We start from the raw sequence: 21,436 nt of genomic DNA, 5'->3' as shown, positions 1-21,436 counted from the left end.
TATGAGCTATGCGTATCCCAAACATTGATATGTAATTGTCGTTGTTAAATTATTCTTCCTTCCTTCAAACCTTCACATAGTAAACCACTTATCATCGATTCATAGCGGGTATCCTTATTATAACAGTTTACATGACACAACACCTCTACATCCACAAATTACATCTTTTTGCTAATTTTCTAACACTTTTGATACATTTCTTTGTGTGCCACATCATGTTTGTTGTGTAAACTCTCTGTCGTCTTTGTACACTGAACACTGATTGCAAGCCAAAAAGTGTCAGAGTAACTTAAATATCCAACAGCAGTAAAACTTCGTAATCAAACAAAACACCATGTGTCACCCCAATCCCAAATGATTGTCGAAAGTAAGTAACGTTGAAGGAAGTTCCTGCTAAAGAAAGCATCAAACTAAAATAACAATAAACTAGATGACTTCAAAAGTCAAATTGCAATATGCAACATATTTCCTTCAACAATCTTGGGAGTTTTTTTTTCGCTTTGCTCCGTGTGAGAGAGAGGGAACGAGTAAGATAGAAAAAAATTGCAATTTACTGGCGACGGCCAAAGTTCCAAAGATAACGTCTGTTGTTGTCTTTGAAAAAATTGTACTTTGTAACTGTTGTTGTTGTTGTTGTTTTTGCTCTCATACTTAATCAGAGTTATTGAAAAAGTTTTACTTTGAGTCGTGGATAGGGATCTATTAGTAAAAGCAAAGGGCAATATTTTTTATGACATTAAATAAAGGATATAAAAATCATTCCACCAAAATAGTTCTTATGTAACCCAGCAAAAAAAATCATTACCAAACAATGGGTTTTTATAGTACCTTTTGATAGTCGTAACTACTTAAGAAACCCCCTACTAACAAATTATATAAACAAGGGCATGTCGCTGTGAATAACTAGTTATTCTTTAACGACTAGAATAACTAGTTATTTTATGGCCACTTCAAAATAACTACCGTTCTATGGGGAAATATGAAGGCGTAAACCTATACTTACAAATTTCAGGTGGAAAACAATATTGCAGCCGCAACGCAGTATAAGTACCAAATTTCAGCCATTTCCAGGGGATATTGAGGCTACAACCTTCAAAATATCGAAAATCGGGAGGTACACTTCTGTGGGGCAATATGAAGGCGTGGACCTATACCTACATATTTCAGGTGAAAAGTTTTGCACTCCTAATGAACACAAAATACCAAATTTCAATAATTCAGTTGGAATATTGAGGCCACAACCTTCAATATACCAAAAATAGGGAGGAATAACTCTATGGGGACAATATGGAGGCGTGGACCTATACCTACAAATTTCAGATGGAAAGTTTTGCACCCCCAACGAAACCTAAATACTAAATTTCAGCCATTTCGAGGGGATATTAAAGCCACAACCTTCAAAATACCGAAAATTGGGAGGTACACTTCTATGGGGGCAATATGAAGGCGTGAACCTATACCTTCAAATTTCAGGTGGAAAGTTTTGCACCCCCAATGAAGACTAAATACAAATTTTCAGCCATTTAGAGGTGATATTCAGGACACAAACTTCAAAATATCTAAAATCGGGAGGTACCGCTCTATGGGGGCTGTATGAAGGCGTGAATTAACCGACAAATTTAGAGGGGAAAGTTGAATACCCCTAATGAAGACTAAATACCAAATTTCCGTCATTTAGGTGGAATATTGAGGCCACAACTTTTAAAATACCAAAAAATGGGAGGGACCGCTATATGGTGGCTATATGAAGGCGTGGACAATACTGACAAATTTAGAGAGGAAAGTTGAAGAGCCCTAATGAAAACTAAATACCAAATTTCAGCAATTTCGGTGGAATATTGGAGCCACAACCTTCAAAATTCCGATAATCGGGAAGTACAGTTCTATGGGGGCTATATAAAAGCGTTGACCTATACCAACAAATTTTATATGGAAAGTTTTGTACCCCCAAGGAATACGAAATACCAAATTTCAGCACTTTTGGAGTGATAATGAAGCTAAAACATTCAAAATACCGAAAATCGGGTGATACTGTTCCTTCTATGGGGGCTATATCAAAACGTGGACCGATGTAGCCCATTTGCAATACCAAACATCCTAGGAGTAATAGAATTTTCCATACCAAATTACAAAGCTCTGTCTTAAAACTTGCGAGCTATATCTTGATTTCAACAGACCGGCATGGTTATATCGACTTAGAATTTTACCCTGAACAAGAATGTATATACTTTATGGGTCTCCGACTATGGACCATGGAAAACTAAATACAAAATTTCAGCCATTTCGGTGGAATACTGAGGTAGCAACCAAATTTCAGCCATTGCGGAATAATATTGAAGCTACAACCTTCAAAATACTGAAAATCGGGAGGTGCCGTTCTATGGAGGCTATAGCTAGGCGTGGACCTATGCCGAAAATTTTCATATAGAACTTTTAATACCCCAAATGAAGACCAAGTACCAAATTTCAGCCTTTTGGTTCAATATTGAGGCCACAATTTTCAAAATACCGGAAATAGGGAGGTACCGTTCTATGGGGGCTATAGTAAGGACATGTATCAACAAGTTTCTGGGGGAAAGTTTTATACCCCCGACGAAGACGAAGTACCAAATTTCACCCATTTCGCTGTGATAATGAGGCTAAAACCTTCAAAATTCCAAAAACCGGGCGGTACCGTTCAATGGGGGCTATATCAAAACTTGGACCGATATAGCCCATTTGCAATACCAAATATCCTAGGAGTAGCAGAAACTTCCATACCAAATTAAAAAGCTCCATCTTAAACATTGCGAGCTGTATCTTGATTTCAACAGACGGACGGACGGACAGACGAACATGGTTATATCGACTTAGAATTTTAACCTGATCAAGAATATATATACTTTATATGGTCTCGGGTGAATATTTCGATGTGTTACAAATGGAATGACAAATTTAATTATACCTTCCATATCATGGTGGAGGGTATAAAAATCGTTTTCCGAATTTCCCAAGGATTTTCTACCGATTTCGCTCCAAGTTTTCATTCCGAAATTATGTCAACCTCTTCATACAACTTTCGTTAAGATATCGCTACAATTTCGGATCCGGCATCGTACGTGGTGTCCGAATTTTATTCAGATTTCGTTATGACGTCGGTACGATTGGTTTGCTGGGTAGTTATTTTTGTCTATACTACATTGTAATGGGATACATAATGACAAATTTATCCGAATTTTTGCTGGGAATGAATTCATTATCTGGAATCCACTTCTTTATAAAAAATTGTAAACATAGGTTCAAGTTTAGGTATAGCCACCATATAACAGTACCTCCCGATTTTCTGTATTTTGAGGATTTTAGCTACAATTTTTAGCCGAACTTCCTGTAATTTGCCATTTATGGTTCACAAACGTATCCACCAATAATTGTTAACATAGGCCCATGCTTTGGTATTGGTCCCATATAACGGTACCTTCCTATTATAGGTATTTCGAGAATTTTAACTACTTTTTCACCGAACTACCTGTTATTTGATATTTAAGGTTCCCAGTGGTCCCAGAACTCATCTACCCAAAATTGTAACCATAGGGACATGTTTTGGTATAGCCTCCAAACTAACTACTTTTTGCCCGAACTACCTGTTAGTTGACATTTGACATTCAAAGTGGTCACAAAACTCCTCCACCAAAAATTGCCAATTGCCAGGAGTTGTCAACATAGGTCCACACTTTGGCCTCAATATTCTTCCGAAATGGCTGAAATTTGGTATTTAGTCTTCATTTGGAGTATGAAACTTTCCATATGAAATTTTTCGGTATAGGTCCACCCACGCCTTCATATGAAGGTTGTGGCCTCAATATTCTTCCGAAATGGCTGACATTTGGTATTTAGTATTCAGTTGGGGTATAAAAGTTTCCATTTAAATTTTGCCGGTATAAACCCCCGCCCTCAAAACACCCCCCCCCCTCCCCTCCCCTGATTTGCGGTATTTTGTAGGTTGTAGCTTCAATATCCCACCGAAATTGCTGAAATTTGATTTTTTATACTTTGTTTGGGGTTTAAAACTTTCCATATGAAATTTGTCGGTATAGGGCCACGTCTTCATATAGCCCCCATAGAACGGTACGGTATTTTCGGTATTTTGAAGGTTGCAGCTTCAATATTCCACGAAATATCTGAATTTTGGTATTTAGTCTTCATTGGAGGTATTCAGCTTTCCCCTCTAAATTTGTGGGTGTAGACCACGCTTTCATATAGCCTCCATAGAACAGTACATCCGAATTTTCGGTATTTTTAAGGTTGTGGCCCCAATATTCCATCGAAATTGCTGAAAATTGTTATTTAGTCTTCGTTGGGGTGCAGAACTGAAATTTGCAGGTATAGCTTTACGCCTTCATATTGCCCCCATAGGTTTGTACCTCCCGATTTTCGGTAATTTAATGGTTGTGGCAATGTTCCACCGAAACTGCCGAAATTTGGTATTTAGTCTTCGTTGGTCGTATAATACTATCCCCCGAAATTTGTTAGTACAGGTCCACGCATTCATATAGCGCCCATAGAAAGGTACCTCCCGATTTTCGGTATTTTGAAAGTTAGATACATTGTTTTACCTGGAGTTTAGTGTTCTTCATAAACGAAAAAACTAATTGTTCAGTTTTACTTCAATACAACTCACGGTGGAGGGTATAACAAGTTCGGCCGGGCCGAACTTAACGCCGATCTTACTAGTTTAATACTTTTTTCTGGTTTCCGTGGTCACAAAATGTCTCTATTTAAAACTGTGGACAGAAAGGAAAATAACTAATATGTACCTCATGGTGGAGGTTAAAAAAATCGGCCCGGTCAAACTTCAAGTTAACTCTTTTTTACTCGTTACAAGTAAAGTCTTCACTGATTAAATTTTCTACAGGAAAATTTTCGCTTATCAGCTTTTCTATGTCAAAAGACTTAACTAATCATCATCACGTATGAACTTTACAGTAAGAAATGTCATTACAGATGCAATTCATCATTGATGAACCGATGAAGACGTTGGTTGCTGTAGTGGCATCACCAGGGATGCCAACTGACGATAGATCTGTAGCAATTTTTTCCCCGGAACAGTTGACATCCCAGCTTAAACAGTGGTTTTTGTACTTTAAAAAATCACCATATGTAGCGGTCACTGTCTAATTTTGCTCATCACTAAAATATTTTTCTTTACAATTCCTCACATTGCACAGTGCTAAATATAGGTAGTTTTTTGGAACTTTAAGGAATTTTGAAAGTGGATAAAATTAACTGAAATCGTAATTTTTACTGAAATCTTATGCTAAGAATTTTACTGCAAATAACCCATACTCAGTATGGCGATTTACTCCGCGAAACGACTTAAAAATGCAACTAAAATTTGCACTTTTGTTTCATACATTTTTTTCAAGAAATTGATTTTCTATTTATTAAAGATAATGGAGTGGCGCGGACAAACAGTAAGACAGTATAACATGATTTCTTTTTTTTTTTAATATTTTACAAAACAATTATGATATTTTACTCTTAAAAAATGCAAAAAAACTCTTATTGTTTCGTGCAATTTTAATCGGAAAGAAGTGCAATTTTTGAAGTTTTCAAAATAATTTTTTTTATTTTTCGTGGACATTTCGGAAATGATTCCCGTATATTCCCTTGTTAAGATAAACATAATCTGAAAGATTAAATCCTCCTCTGTTCGCAAAGCTAAAAACGCTCGGTCTTCGTTGATATTTATGATTTTTTAAAACGATTTCGGAAATTTCATTTGGTTGAATTTTCCAAAAGTAAAGGGACTGTGGGACCATTGTGGACTGTGTTTTAAAGAAATTGACTCGCTTATCCTAACAAAGAGGATATCTGAGATATTAAAATGTGACTTTAGTATATATAGTGCTACAGTTTTAGATACGTGCAGGAAGTACCAGTATTTGGTGAAAATTGTAATGCAGTGCCAATCTGAACTAAATCTGATACATCATGAATAAAATATATGGTATACGAGGGCGGTTCGGAAACTTCTTAGCCTATCAATGAAAGAGAATAGTTAGTTTTTCAAAAATATTTTATTTTCAATATGATCTCCTGAAACTTCAATACGCTTAGTCCAACGCTTTTCTAGCAATTCTATCCCTTGATTAAAATAGTTTTCCTCAAGGTCTTCAAAATAGTGGTTTAGAACTGTAATTGCATCTTCATTTGAGGTAAAACGCTTGCCAGCAAGGATTTTTTTTAAATCAGGTGAGTAAGGTGGGTGGTCAAGCAACTCGTACTTTAATTCGTTGATTTTAGCCATTGTTAAAACATTCTTGTGCGCTGGTGCGTTGTCTTGATGAAAAATAATTTTTTTGTGTTGTAAGCCAGGACGTTTTTCTCGAATTTGTACATTTAATTGATCCAAAAGGTTGCAATAGTACTCTGAACTTATTGTTTTACCCTTTTGCAGATAGTCAATCAATAAAATACCTTTGAAGTCCCAAAAAACCGTTGCCATAACCTTACCAGCTGATTGAATTGTTTTTGCCTTCTTTGGGGCACTTCCTCCAGCTTCAGTCCATTGTTTGGATTGTTCTTTTGTCTCTGGAGTATAGTGGTGGATCCATGTCTCATCAACAGTTATGAAACGACGCTTAAAATCCATTTTATTTCGCTTAAAACGATCCAAACAAGCTTGAGAAATGTTCATTCTTATGCGTTTTTGATCGACTGTTAACAAATGCGGCACCCATCTTGCAGAAAGCTTTTTCATCTGTAGTTCTTCATTCAAAATTAAATGGACTCGATCATTTGAGATGCCCATGATATTAGCAATTTCACGCACTTTTATTCGTCGATCATTTAATACCATATCATGCACTTTGGCTACAATTTCTGTTGTTGTTGCTGTTTTTGGACGTCCACTACGTGGTTCATCTTCAATGCTTGTACGACCACGTTTAAATTCAGCAACCCAATTTTTTACTGTTGCATATGAAGGAGCACTTTCACCTAACACATTCACCATATCATTATGAATTTTTTGTCCCGATAAACCTTTTTTATGTAAATATTTAATGACAGCACGCATTTCTATTTTTCCATTGTAAAAAATTGCGGATGCGTATTTTTTGAACACCTGTTTCTATATAAAGGAGTTCCAGGATCGAAACAAAATTTAACATGTGTTCATAACAGAGATGGAAGTTTCCAAAACACTTAACTTCATTCTGTTTTACCGCGTTTTTGTGCCAGGCTAAGAAGTTTCCGAACTGCCCTCGTAGAACTGCTGAATGTACCAAGAAAATTTAGAGATAAAAATAAAAAAACAATTGTTGGCATTTTACTCCTTAATAAATTTGTAGGGCTACACCAAAGGTGTGTAAAAAGGTTCTTTCATTCGCTTAATTCTCAATATTAACATTTGTACCAAAATCGGTAGCAATTTTTGTCTTTAACCGTGATAATACCTCGAATGGGTGGACCCGTCATATGGAGGCTATACCAAAACTTGAACATACGTTGCTAATATTTCATACAGAAGAACATAAAATGACAAAATACAATCAAATACGTGGGAAAATGTGTCTGGAACCTTTAAAATATGTCCTATCTGCCAGAACCGTTCAATGGGGGCTATATCAGAACGCAAACCCATATTGGAAATATTTTGTACAAAAGTTTTCTATCCGCTGAAAACGCAATATTCCAATTTGCAGCAAAATCGTTTGAATAATTAATAAAACGTAAAAACGTCGTTACATCAGCGCTACAGGAAACCTCGGGTCTATGTGGCCCATATTAAGCCCCACAGTACCCATTAATATAAAAAACATTTTTGCAAAATGTTATTAATCTACGTCCTTTCCACTAAAATTTATTAGTAAAGTGTTCATATTTCACACTGTGCATCGACAAGATTTTCTTGGTACAAAGTTTGTCACAGTTTAAAATCATCAAAATAGAAAAAGAAAATATTTAAATATCATCCAAGTTAACGCGAAAAAAGTGTTATGTGTCAGCGAAAACTTTAATTGCAAAACGCTGGCGGCAAAGAAAGCAACACAATTACATACCAAAAACTTTATTATAACCAGTTTCTGGCGAATGTAACTTATACTTATTCTAGCTTAGCCAGCAACTTTGTTCTGCCAGTGTCTCTGGTTACTGTCAGCACATCCCTAGTTTTAAAGCAGCCACGGAGCACCCCTTACAGTTCGGGTAGCACCTCCCACACTTACTCGCAAAAAATGGGACATAAAATATCATTATAACTTTGCTGTGTCGCTACAAAACTGTTTGGATTATGAAAAAGCACAAATTTTATAATTAAAGCATAAAATGAAGAATAACAGATATGTATGTAGAGAACGAACGATATGAGTTACGAATATTTTTGCAACATCATCAGTTGCCTAAAATTATTCCTCATTTAAGTTGATGAAGTTGCAAATTTGTTGTTGTTGTCTGTGAACAGCGGAATGACGTTGCACTGAGTTTGCTGCTGACTGGCTGTACCGGTTGGTTTGGGGATTCTGAGTTTGCTAAAACGTGTAATAACTTTGTCTCTATTCACCTCTGTAATTACACAAATGATGATAATAATCTTTCGTTGAGTGTAACGTTGGAAAATGTTACCCATTAAAGTTGCTGCTTACAATAGTTTTAATTTTGAGCATAATCGTCTATATTTATGTTATCTAATGAGCTGTGATCTAAGTGATGAGCAGAATTTTTGTGAATTAATATAATTATATATTGAAAGTGCATGAAATCGCGTCATTAATTTTTCGTTAAGTACTTGTCATTAAATGTACTTGTCACAATAATGTGCACAGAGAAGTGGTGATAGATTTTAAAGGTATTTTTGTGACACAATTTATATAATGCTGTCCGTAATTATAACTCATTGGTAAATACCTAGGTTGCGACATTTTGGTTGTATAACCTGCCAGTTTGTTGCATTCTGAAAACATATGAAGATTTTCATTCATGATTTCACATAATCTACTTGGAAAATGTCGGCACTAATTATTAGACAAAATCCTTGGTGTAAGTAACAACTGTAGTGGAATTCTGTAACTCATTTTTGAGTTAATGACAAAAGTCGGTAAAATTAAAAAGTTTATAACTTCGGTCATTACCGAAATTTTTCGGTAAGATAGCAACCAAAATGTAGTAGTCGTTAAGTCCTACCGATATTAAGAGCGCTGTCAACTTCAATTTATACTTATCATTCATACTTTTGCGTTTTAATTTTACCGATTTTTGTCGGTAACTCAAAAAATGTGTTACAGAATTCCACTAGTGATACCGTTATATACAGTCAACCAAAAAAGTCTACACCTACACCCTATAAATCTCAAATTTTAGGGGTAAGGAAACATTTTTATGGAAATCCAAGTATATAGTTCTAGTTCATATCCCTAATAAACAAAATTAAATGCAACAAAAGTTTAATGCATAATACAAATAACGTTAAATTCTATATAAATTAAAAAAATAATAGGGAAAAAGTTTACATACACCCAAATAAGCGATACAAACTTTATTACATTAACACAAATTATGAAAATTCTCTATTGAATTCAATCAAACATGCGTGTTTCCTCCGCTCTCCATTTGTTCCAAGCTGAAACTGTTTTTTTACTTCATTTGCTAAATGGGTTGTCTTCCCATCACCAGTTAAGATTTCGACATGTACTCCAACAGCACTCCATTCGGAAATTTTCTTCTCGTGAGTTACCGGAAAAATGTTCACAAATTAAATATTATATTAAATACTAGCAAAGTGCCCGCTACTTCGTATGCGTTAAATATAATAAACAATATATAATATAGAATGGTGGAAACATTTTGTGTACTAATACGTACCACTTTAATTCCACATTTTAGGATTCGAGCGCAATTTCACCCAAATCCTAATTGTACAAAATGTTGTACTTTTTGTAAGCATAAGTACGCATTTCCAAAACTAAGTACGCATTTCCAAAACTAACCCCAACAGTAATATTAACTCCATAATTCAAGATTCCAGCTCTAACCGTTCGCTCAAATCCAAGTTGTACCAATATAGTACCGTTTAGTACTTTTCGTACATATAAGTACGAATTTCCAAAACGTCCTCAATCCTACACCCCAACAGTAATCTTAATTTCCAAAACTTCAAGATTCCAGCTCTAGCCGTTCGCTCAAATCCAAATTGAACCAAATTTAGTACTTTTCGTACTCATAAGTACGAATTTCCAAAACTACTTCCATATTTCAATCCTACACTCCAAAAGTAATATTAATTCCAAATTTCTTGATTCCAGCTCTACCCTTGTGCTCAAATCCAAGTTGTACCAAATTTAGTACCGTTTAGTAGTTTTCGTACATATAAGTAAGAATTTCCAAAACTTCCTCAATCCTACAACCCAACAGTAATCTTAATTCCAAACTTCAAGATTGCAGCTCTAGCCGTTCGCTCAAATCCAAATTGTACCAAATTTAGTACTTTTCGTACTCATAAGTACGAATTTCAAAAACTACTTCCATATCTTAATCCTACACTCCAACAGTAATCTTAATTCCAAATTTCTTGATTCCAACTCTATCCGTTCGCTCAAATCCAAATTGTACCAAATTTAGTACTATTTAGTACTTTTCCTACCCATAACGAAAAATTTCCAAAATTTTATCAATCCTACAATTCAACAGGTATTTTAATTCCAAACTTGAGGATGGCAGCTACATCAGATCACCGAAATCCAAATTGTACCAAATTTAGTACCATTTAGTACTTTTCGTATCCATAAGTACAAATTTTCAAAACTACCTCAGTGCTATGTTCAAACAATAAGCTTAATTTCGAATTTCAGGATTCCAGATATATCCGATAACTCAAATCCAAATTTGGTACCATTTAGTACTATTCGTGTCCATAGTACGAATTTCTAAACCTACCTCTATCAACACTCCACCATCAATTCTAATTCCGAATTTCACGATTCCAAATATATCCTATCACTGAAATCCAAATTGTACCAAATTTAGTACTATTTATTACTTTTCCTACCCATAACTACAAATTTCCAAAAACTTTATCAATTCTACACTCCAACAGTACTCCTTATTCCAAATCTAGGGTTTCCAGCTATATCCGTTCACCCAAATGCAAACTGTACCAAATTTGGTACCATTTAGTACTTTCGTACCCATGAGTACGAATTTCTACAACTACCTCAATCCTACACGCCAACAGTAATCTTAATTCCAAATTTCAGGATTACATCTGCATCCGATCACCTAAATCCAAACTGTACCAAATTTGATACCATTTAATACTTTTCGTATCCAAAGTACGAATTTGCAAACCTCCCTCTTTCAACACTCCAACAGCAATTTTAATGCCGAATTTCACGATTCCAAATGTATCCCATCATTAAAATCTAAATTGTACCAAATTTAGTACTTTTCCTACCCATAACTAAAAATTTCCAAAACTTTATCAATTCTACACTCCAACAGTAATCCTTATTCCAAATCTCGGAATTTCAGCTATATCCGTTCACCCAAATCCAAATTGTACCAAATTTGGTACCATTTAGTACTTTCGTACCCATGAGTACGAATTTCTACAACTACCTCAATCCTACACGCCAACAGTAATCTTAATTCCATTACAGTTGCATCCGATCACCGTAATCCAAATTGTACCAAATTCGATACCATTTAGTACTTTTCGTATCCAAAGTACGAATTTCCAAACCTTCCTCTTTCAACACTCCAACAGTAATCGTAATTCCGAATTTCAGGATTCCAAATGTATCCGATCACATAAATTAAAATTTGGTACCATTTAGTACTTATCGTACCCATAACTAAAAATTTCAAAAACTTCATCAATCCTACTTACCAACAGTAATCCTTATTCCGAATCTCGGGATTCCAGCTATATCCGTTCACCCAAATCCAAATTGTACCAGATTTGGTACCATTTATACCATTTATTTATATCCGTTCACCCAGATCCAAATTGTTCCAGACTTGGTACCATTTAGTACTTTTCGTACACATAAGTACAAATTTTCAAAACTACCTCAGTGTTATGTTCAAACAATAAGCTTAATTCCGAATTTCAGAATTCCAGATACATACGATAACTCAAATCCAAATTTGGTACCATTTAGTACTATTCGTATCCAAAGTACGAATTTCCAAACCTACCTCTATCAACACTCCAACAGCAATTTTAATTCAGAATTTCACGATTCCAAATGTATCCCATCATTGAAATCTAAATTGTACCAAATTTAGTACTATTTAGTACTTTTCCTACCCATAACTAAAAATTTCCAAAACTTTATCAATCCTACACTCCAATAGTACTCCTTATTCCAAATCTCGGAATTTCAGCTATATCCGTTCACTCAAATCCAAATTGTACCAAATTTGGTACTATTTAGTACTATTCGTACCCAAAAGTACGAATATCCACAACTACCTCAATCCTACACGCCAACAGTAATCTTAATTCCAAATTTCAGAATTACAGCTGCATCAGATTACCGTAATCCAAATTGTACCAAATTAAGTACCATTTAGTACTTTTTGTTCCCATAGGTCCGAATTTCCAAACCTACCTCTATCCAGCACTCCAAAAGTAATCTTAATTTCGAATTTGAGGATTCCAAATGTATCTGATCACCCATATCCAAATTGTACCAAATTTGGTACCATTTAGTACTTTTCGTTGCCATAAGTACGAATTTCCAAAAGTATCCCAATCCCACACTCCAATAGTAATCTCAATTCCAAATTTCACTACTCCAGCTCCATCCGTTCCCCTAAATCCAAATTGTACCTTATTTGGTACTATTTAGTACCTTTCGTACCCATATGTACGAATTTTGAAAACTACCTCCATATCTCAAACCTACGCTCCAACAGTAATAGTAATTCCAACTTTATCGGTTCGCAAAAATTCAAATTGTACCAAATTTAGTACCATTTAGTACTATTCGTACACATGAGTACACATTTTCAAAACCACCTCCTTATATCAACTCATCTTCTAAACCTTGATTTTCATTCCAAATTTCAAGATTTTAGCTCTATCCGTTCACGTAATACAAATAGTACTAAATTTAGTAACTTTTAGTACTTTTCGTACACTTATAGTTCGAATTTCCAAAAACCATTTGGTACACCTTTCTAACTCTCCATCAGTGAACCTCATTCCAAATTTCAGAATTCTAGCTCTTCGCGTTTGCCTAATACAAAGGGTACCATATTTAGTACCTTTTAGTACTTTTAGTACAGTTCTAGTTCGAATTTCCAAAAATCCAGCCTTATCTGACACCTTCGGACCAAGAGTGACCCTCACCCAAAATTTCAAGATTCTAACTTCAGCCGTTTAGTCTGGGCGTTGATTATCAATCAGTCAGTCAGTCAGTGAGTCATCATTACTGAACTCTTTTATAAGTATAGATTATTTAGTTTGTATTAACAAATGTTTGGAAATGTTAACACGCTTATCTCTTTTTGGAAAATGTACGCCGCTGCCGCATGTAGGGATCTCTAACAACTGCTAATAAAATGTAGCGAACGGAGTGCCTTTTTCACGACTCCGCTGAACTGCAACCGGATGTTGTTAAAATGTGACAAGTGGATGTGATTCTTTGGATTGCATTCAAATGCGTTTAAAATGTGAGGACTGGAGTGCATTTTTCACGACTCCGGTTGAACTGCATCAAAACATGCCGTGACAGAACTAGTCCACATTGCACTACTTCCAATTTATTTTGCTGGGACACAATCCTCGACTACAAGGCCAGCAACGACAAAAATTTAAAAATTTAAAAAGCCTTAGTTTATTGTTGTCTTTTTAGGACGAAGGTCAGTATTCATAAAAGATTTTAATTAATTGAATTAATAGAGCTAACATGACCTAAGGAGTTTGTATTGAAAAAGTAAATTCTAGCGAAACCCCCCACACACCCAACCAATATGCTACGAACGCCGTGCCGAACTTTTTATACCCTCCACCATAATTTTAGTTCGAGATATTTTGTGGCCATCCATACTCAAATGCCAAAATATCTTCAGAAAATGGATTAAAAAATTTCTTCAACCGGACGGCGTCTTTTAATGGGGGCTACATCAAAGTGTGAACCGATTTTGACATTTTTTTCGTCGAGAAGTTTTGTGAACACTGGGAACCTCAAATGTCAAATTACAGATAGTTCGGTCAACAAATATAGCCAAACTCCTCAAAATACCTAAAGTCGGGAGGTGCCGTCATATGGGGGCTATACCAGAACAGGGATCTATGTTGAAAATTTTTGTTGGAGATGTTTTGTGACCACTGGGAATATTAATTGTTAAATGACAGATGATTCGCTCAAAACACCTATATTGACAAATTTCAGTTTAGAGGTGTTGTGACCACAAGAAATCTCAAATGACCAATTACGGCTAGTTTGGTTAAATATTGTATCTAAAATCCTAAAAATAACGGAAATCAGGGGTACCATTATATGGGGGCAATACCAAAACATGGACCTATGTTGGAAAATTTTAGTGGAGAAATTTTGTGACCACGGGGTCAGATTTTAAATTACAGGTAGTTTGGTGAAAATTTAGCTACAATTCGCAAAATACCGAAAATCGGGAGGTATCGTTATATGGGGCCAAAATGTAGGCCGATATAGCCCAAATTGGTCCACATAAGTAAAAATGGTGGATGTTAAAGTGATTACAACAGACGGACATATGTACGTAGACCGACGCAGAATTTCATGGACGGCATAACCTTCAGTATTTACGTATCTGTAAGAACCAACTCGAAGTACTTGAGGTATAGGTCGACAGATATTTGCACTGTTATGACGGATATGGTAGTATGGATGGCAGAGGATGAACCCATGTAGGTCAACGGTGACGCCCACAGTCTTCATTCTAAGACTTGTTCTGTGTGCCATGCTCTCTAACCTCTTCCTTCTGCTCACAAACAAAGAAAAAAACCTGACGAATTTTGTCATCAAAACATGAAAGAAAGAAATAGGCATATGCCATATCTTCTCGCAGATGCGGCAATCGGGCATTTTTGGTGACGATATATTCTTGATCAGCATAAAATTCTAAGTCGATATAACCATGTCCGTCTGCCCAATTTTTAAGATAGAGCTTTGTAACTTGGCACAGAAGTTTCTATTAGTTGTAGGATGTTTGATATTGAAAATGGGCTATATCGGCCCAATTTTATATAGCCCCCATAGAACGGTATCACCCGATTTTCGGTATTTTGAAGGATTTAGCTTCATTTTCACATCGAAATAGTTAGAATTTGGTCTTCCTTGGGGCCACAAAACTTTCCCCCAGAAACTTGGAAGTACAGGTCCACGTTTTGAAGTAGCCCTATTAAGCGGTACCGCCCGTTTTTGACATTTTCAAGGGTTTACCCTATTATCATGGCAAAGTGGCTGAAAATTGGTATTTCGTCTACAAAACTTTTTCCCAAAAATTTGTCTATACAGGTCCACGTCTTCAAATGGGCTATACGGCCCAATTTTATATAGCCCCCATAGAACGGTATCACCCGATTTTCAGTATTTTGAAGGATTTAGCTTCATTTACACATCGAAATAGTTAGAATTTGGTCTTCCTTGGGGCTACAAAACTTTCCTCCAGAAACTTGTAAGTACAGGCCAACGTTTTGATGTAGCCCCTATTGAGCGGTACCGCCCGATTTTTTGCATTTTCAAGGCTTTACCCTATTATCATGGCAAAGTGGCTGAAAATTGGTATTTTGTCTACAAAAATTTTCCCCAAAAATTTGTGTATACAGGTCCACGTTTTCATATAGCCTCCATAGAACGGCACCTCCCGATTTTCGGTATTTTGAAAGTTGTGGTCTCAATATTCCACCGAAATTGCTGAAAATCGGTAGTTAGTCTCCGTTGGGAGTGTGACCTTTGGGTATTTTGATGTTTGTGACCTCTATGTCCCACCGCAATGACTGAAATTTGATATTACATAGGGGTAGAAAATATTCCAGAATATTCCGTCTTCACATAGCCCCCATAGAAGCGTACCTCCCGATTTTTTATATTTTTAAGGGTCTGGCCCCAATATCCCACCGAAACGGCTTAAATTTATAATTTAGTCTTCGTTGGAGTTACAAAACTTTCCTCCAGAAATTTCTTGGTACAGGTCGCATTTGATAGAACTCCCGATTTTCTGTATTTTGAAAGTTTTAGCCACATTATTCAACCGGAATAACTGAAATTTGGTAGTTTGTCTTCGTTGGAGTAACACAACTTGCCGTCTCCCTTAAAAATTGTATACCATTATTTTGGTTATTTTGAAAGTTTTAGCCTGAAGTTTGGAATTTAGTCTTCGCTAAAGGTACAACACATTTTTACAGGTACAAAACATCCCTTGCAGAAAATCAGACAGCATAGGTCCACGGTTTGATATAACCCCCATATAAGGGTATATGCTTACCCCGTTTTAGTCACATTTTTCTACCGAATTGGTTATAGGTACAAAACATTTTCACAGTAAAAACATCACTTGCAGAAAATCAGACAGTATAGGTCCACTAGCCATTTATTGCCATTAGTCCATGGCGAGGACGCCCCATATGAGCTCTCTTAAAGGGAGCATTACCAGTTAATATATTCTGCTCCTGCATGGAATAAAAGGAAAAGCTAGTCTCTTTCATAAACGAAAGGAAACTAATTGTTCCTATTCACTTCAATATAGTTCGTGGTGGAGCGTATAAAAAGTTCGGCCCAGCCGAACTTAATGCCTTTCTTCCTTGTGGTATCTGTAAATAAGTTTTCTGATTGTGATTTCTACCTTTCAGGCTTGTTCGCGGTCTGGATTTTCATAACGCTCAAAATTCATTCTGGGCTTATGGGCGTTATGTGGGGTCGCCATTCGTTCTGCCCATAGATGAAAGTGCATCCGAAAAACAATCATCTGTTTCAAAAAACACTTTGACAGTAATAAATCCAAAATATTATATAAAACCAAAGTCACAAGCTACAGCAGCTGATGATGCCAAATTTTGATAATAAAATAAGAGAAGTATCTTAAATTTAATTAGAAAGTTTTGCATCATTAATATAAAGTTGAAGTATCTAATGGCGTAGTTACAACATCTGTCGCATGGCAGTTATCCTTTTGGCCTTCATTTACCAATTCGACATATGCACCAAAGTAGTTTTTAGATGAATTATTTTTACTGACACAAAGAACTTAACAGTATCCTCATACATACATATGAACTACTCACGCATACATGCACCAGAATATCATCACAAACACGTGCTGCCATTATAAATTTATGCACACAACATCGTTAGATCTATGGTATTTTTCGCCGTATTGGAGCATCTGTTCGGAAGGATATGTACATGCATTTATTTATATATGCATAAGTATGTGTATATCATCTATAAAAGGGTATAAGTTATAGGGTATTGAAAATTTTCCGGAAATTTATTGAAAAGCAAAAGGCTAAGAAAAACTTTTAAATCCCAATTTGTTTTAAGTTTTATTTTCCTTTTTTTAGTCTTATTGAAATATTTAACATATTTATATACACACATATTTATACACATACATACACTAGTGTGTATATTCATTTTGTCCAACAATTTTTTAAATTCTAAATACATACATCCATACATACCTATCTATGTGCATTTGTGTTAGCTGAAAGTTTTCCATTTACGAAATATTCCCAAAATAGTTTTCTTTTTTTTCATTTTGAGAATTTTAATGCCCTTAATACCAGTTTCCTGAAAACTTGTTTTTTCTCCGTTTGTAGTTTTTTAAGCATATGCAAATATCGTTCGTGTTAAGGCATGTTGTATAAGTATTGAAATAAAATATTAAGCTAGACATTAAAAGCTTAGTATGACATTTAAAGTAATCCAATATTGGAAAGATTTTTAAAAAATACATGCATGAATTTGAGTACAGAAATATTTAATTATAATTGGAATTAGTTGAGAATTCAAGGAAGAACATACTCTTCAGTAAGCAGCTTTTAAGATAATTAGTAAAAATTGAATGTTTTCTGAGACTAAGCTATCAGCTGCCAATTCAATGTGACATTACTGTCAATAGACAGTATTTCCAAAGCAATTTGGGAAAAATATTAGCATTTAATGATTGCTACTTTTTGTAGCCGTCCGGTGATACACACATGCGTACATTGCCATAAGGGGAAATATCGTTTTTTCTCTTTAAAAGAAATAAAGTCCATGTATTTGTATGTATACTTAAAATTATCAGAAGTTTCGGTGCGGGATTTTTTCCCAAATTGACCAAAGAACAAGTAAGGACGGCGTTAAGTTCGGCCGGGCCGAACTTTTTATACCTTCCACCACGAATTGTATTGAATAAGAACAATTAGTTTCCTTTCGTTTATGAAAGTACTAACCTCTTCCTATTATTGCAGGAGTAGTATATCCCAAGTGATAATATTCCCTTCAAAGGAGCTCATATGCGGCGTAATTGCAGTTCCTTCCCCAACATTGATCAATTTTTACAATTTTTATACCCTCCACCATAGTATGGAGGGTATATTAAGTTTGTTTTTCCGTTTGTAACGCATTGAAATACTCATTTGCGACCCTATAAAGTATATATATTCTTGATCAGGGTAAAATTCTGAGTCGACCTGTGCAAGTCCGTCCGTCCGTCTGTGGTAATCACTCTAGCATCCACAAAAATGGAGATAGGACGCTGAAATTTTGGGAAAATGCTTCTTTTGTTTGCAGGCAGGTCAAGTTCGATGATGGGCTATATCGGTCCACGTTTTGGTATAGCCCCCATATAACGGTACCCCCCGATTTACGGTATTTTGACGTTTTTAGCTATATTTTCAGACCGATTTAGCTATAATTTTACATTTAGGGTTCGTGGACATAGGTCCACGTTTTGGTATAGCCCCCATATAACGGTACCCCCCGATTTACGGTATTTTGAAGTTTTTAGCTACATTTTCAGACCGATTTAGCTATAATTCGACATTTAGGGTTCTTACGTGTCAATAAACTTATATAACAACAGTTGTGGACATAGGTCCACGCTTTGATATAGCCCTCATATAACGGTACCCCCCGATTTACGGTAATTTGACGATTTTAGCTACATTTTCAGACCGATGTAGCTATATTTTGAAATTTAGGGTTCTTAAGTGTCAATAAACTTATATAACAAAAGTTGTGGACATAGGTCCACATTTTGGTATAGCCCCCATATAACGATACCCCACGATTTACGGTATTTTGCCGTTTTTAGCTACATTTTCAGACCGATTTAGCTATAAATAGACATTTAGGGTTCTTAAGTGTCAATAAACTTATATAGCAAAAGTTGTGGACATAGGTCCACGTTTTGGTATAGTCCCCATATAACGGTACCCCCCGATTTACGGTATTTTGACGTTTTTGGCTACATTTTCAGACCGATTTATCTATAATGTAACATTTAGGGTTATTAAGTGTCAATAAACTTATATAACAAAAGTTGTGGACATAGGTCCACGTTTCGGTATAGTCCCCTTATATAACGGTACCCCCGATTTACGGTATTTTGACGTTTTTAGCTACATTTTCAGACCGATTTAGCTATAAATTGACATTTAGGGTTCTTAAGTGTCAATAAACTTATATAACAAAACTAGTGGACATAGATCAATGTTTTGGAATAGCCCCCATATAACGTTACTACCAGATTTCAGGTATGTTGACGATTTAAGTCGCATTTCTAGACCGAATTAGCTATAATTTGATAATTAAGGTTCTTAGTGACCAAAAAACTTATATTCGAAAAAATTATGAACATAGGTACATGTTTTGGTATAGCCCCATATAACGGTACCTCGGGGATACCGAAATCCCCATATAACGGATTTTCGGTATTTTGAGAATTTTAGCTACAAGTTTTAACCGAATTATCTGTAATTTGAACATTTGAAATTCTTAGTGGTCACCACAACTCTCCACCAAAAATTGTCAAGAAAGGTCGATGTATTGATAAAGGTCCCATATAAAAGTACCTCCCGATTTTCAGTAATTTGATGATTTTAACTACAATATTAAACCGAACTAGCAGTAATTTGACATTTGAAGTTCTTACTGGTCACAACACCTCTCCATAAAAAATTGTCAACATAGGTCCATGTTCGGATATAGCTCCCATATAACGGTACCTCCCAATTTTCAGTAATTGGCAATTTTAGCTAAAATTTTTAACCGAACTAACTGTAATTTGACATTTGAAGGTTGTAGTGGTCACCACACATCTGCATCAACAATTTTCAACATAGCCCCAATATAACGATACTTCTCGATTTTCGGTACTTAAAATGTTTAACAGAACGTAGGCCCATGTTTTGGTACTGCCAAAAAACAAACCTCCCGATTTTCCGTACCTTAGCTTTATTTTTGGACGAACTTTCTGTAATTTGAAATTTAAAAGCCAACAAAAATTTTTCATTTTTCGTTAGAAACGAGCTTAATTACCTAATGATGCGAGTGAAAAAGGGAAGCCGACGATAGGAACCCACACAACCACCACTATGTGACATGCATGTTTCGCCTTCGGTAAAGGCTCCTCAGACATATCGGCTGTGGGGCGGCTTCGATATCATCCAACTTTTTCTCTTTCAAACGCAATTTGTTTCTTACAACGCTGAATATTTGTTCAATCATTGTATGGCTTTCATGTTCATTTAAGTTCATATTTTCGTATAACCCACATACCTCCGAACTAGCTGTTAATGACATTTGAAGTTCCCACGTTATGTACCGATTTTTAACCGAATTAGGAGTTATTTGACATTAAAGGCTCCCATCAAAAACTGTCAACATAGGTCCAAGTTTTATTATAACCCCTATATAACGGTACCTCCCAATTTCTAGCCCACCAAAAATTGTCAACATACATAGTTAGATATAGGCACCATAAAAAAGGGCCTACCGAATGAAATATTTTATGTACATTATCTGACATTTCAACGTACCCACTTAAAGATGGGGACAAGAATGAAAACTAATTATTCCATTTTAGTTCAGAATATTTTATGGTGGAGGGTATGAAAAGTTCGGCCCGGCCGAACTTAACGCTTTTTTTACTTGTTTAAATTTAGCTTTGATCTCCTGGTAACACGAAATATTAAATTACAGGGGAGTAAATTTTTTATCTTCTGGGAACACAAAAATTCAATTAACGACCAATTCGGTAGAAAAATGTGACTAAAATCTTAAAAAAAAAACGTAAATGGTGACTGCCCTTATATGAGGGCTATACCAAAACGTGATCCTATACTGTCTGATTCGTTGCAAGAGATGTACCTGTGTAAATGTCTCGTACCTTTAGCGAAGACTAAATACCAAATTTCAGATATTGTATAATGTGGCTAAAACTTTCAAAAACCAATTCAATGGCACATTAAAGCCAAAAT

General features: G+C 35.5%; 1 long non-coding RNA gene across 1 annotated transcript in view; it reads left to right on the top strand.

The window, feature by feature from the left end:
• Nucleotides 1–21,436, top strand: part of LOC141394723 (uncharacterized) — a 509,351-nt gene that overhangs the window by 122,956 nt on the left and 364,959 nt on the right. The gene's annotated exons all lie outside the window — the stretch shown is intronic.

This window comes from Musca autumnalis, unplaced genomic scaffold, assembly GCF_047663935.1.
Source record: "Musca autumnalis isolate F117 unplaced genomic scaffold, ASM4766393v1 scaffold_2, whole genome shotgun sequence".
NCBI classification, from domain to species: domain Eukaryota; kingdom Metazoa; phylum Arthropoda; class Insecta; order Diptera; family Muscidae; genus Musca; species Musca autumnalis.
Note: the sequence above shows the minus strand (reverse complement) of the source record. Positions and strands in the feature narration are given on the sequence as shown.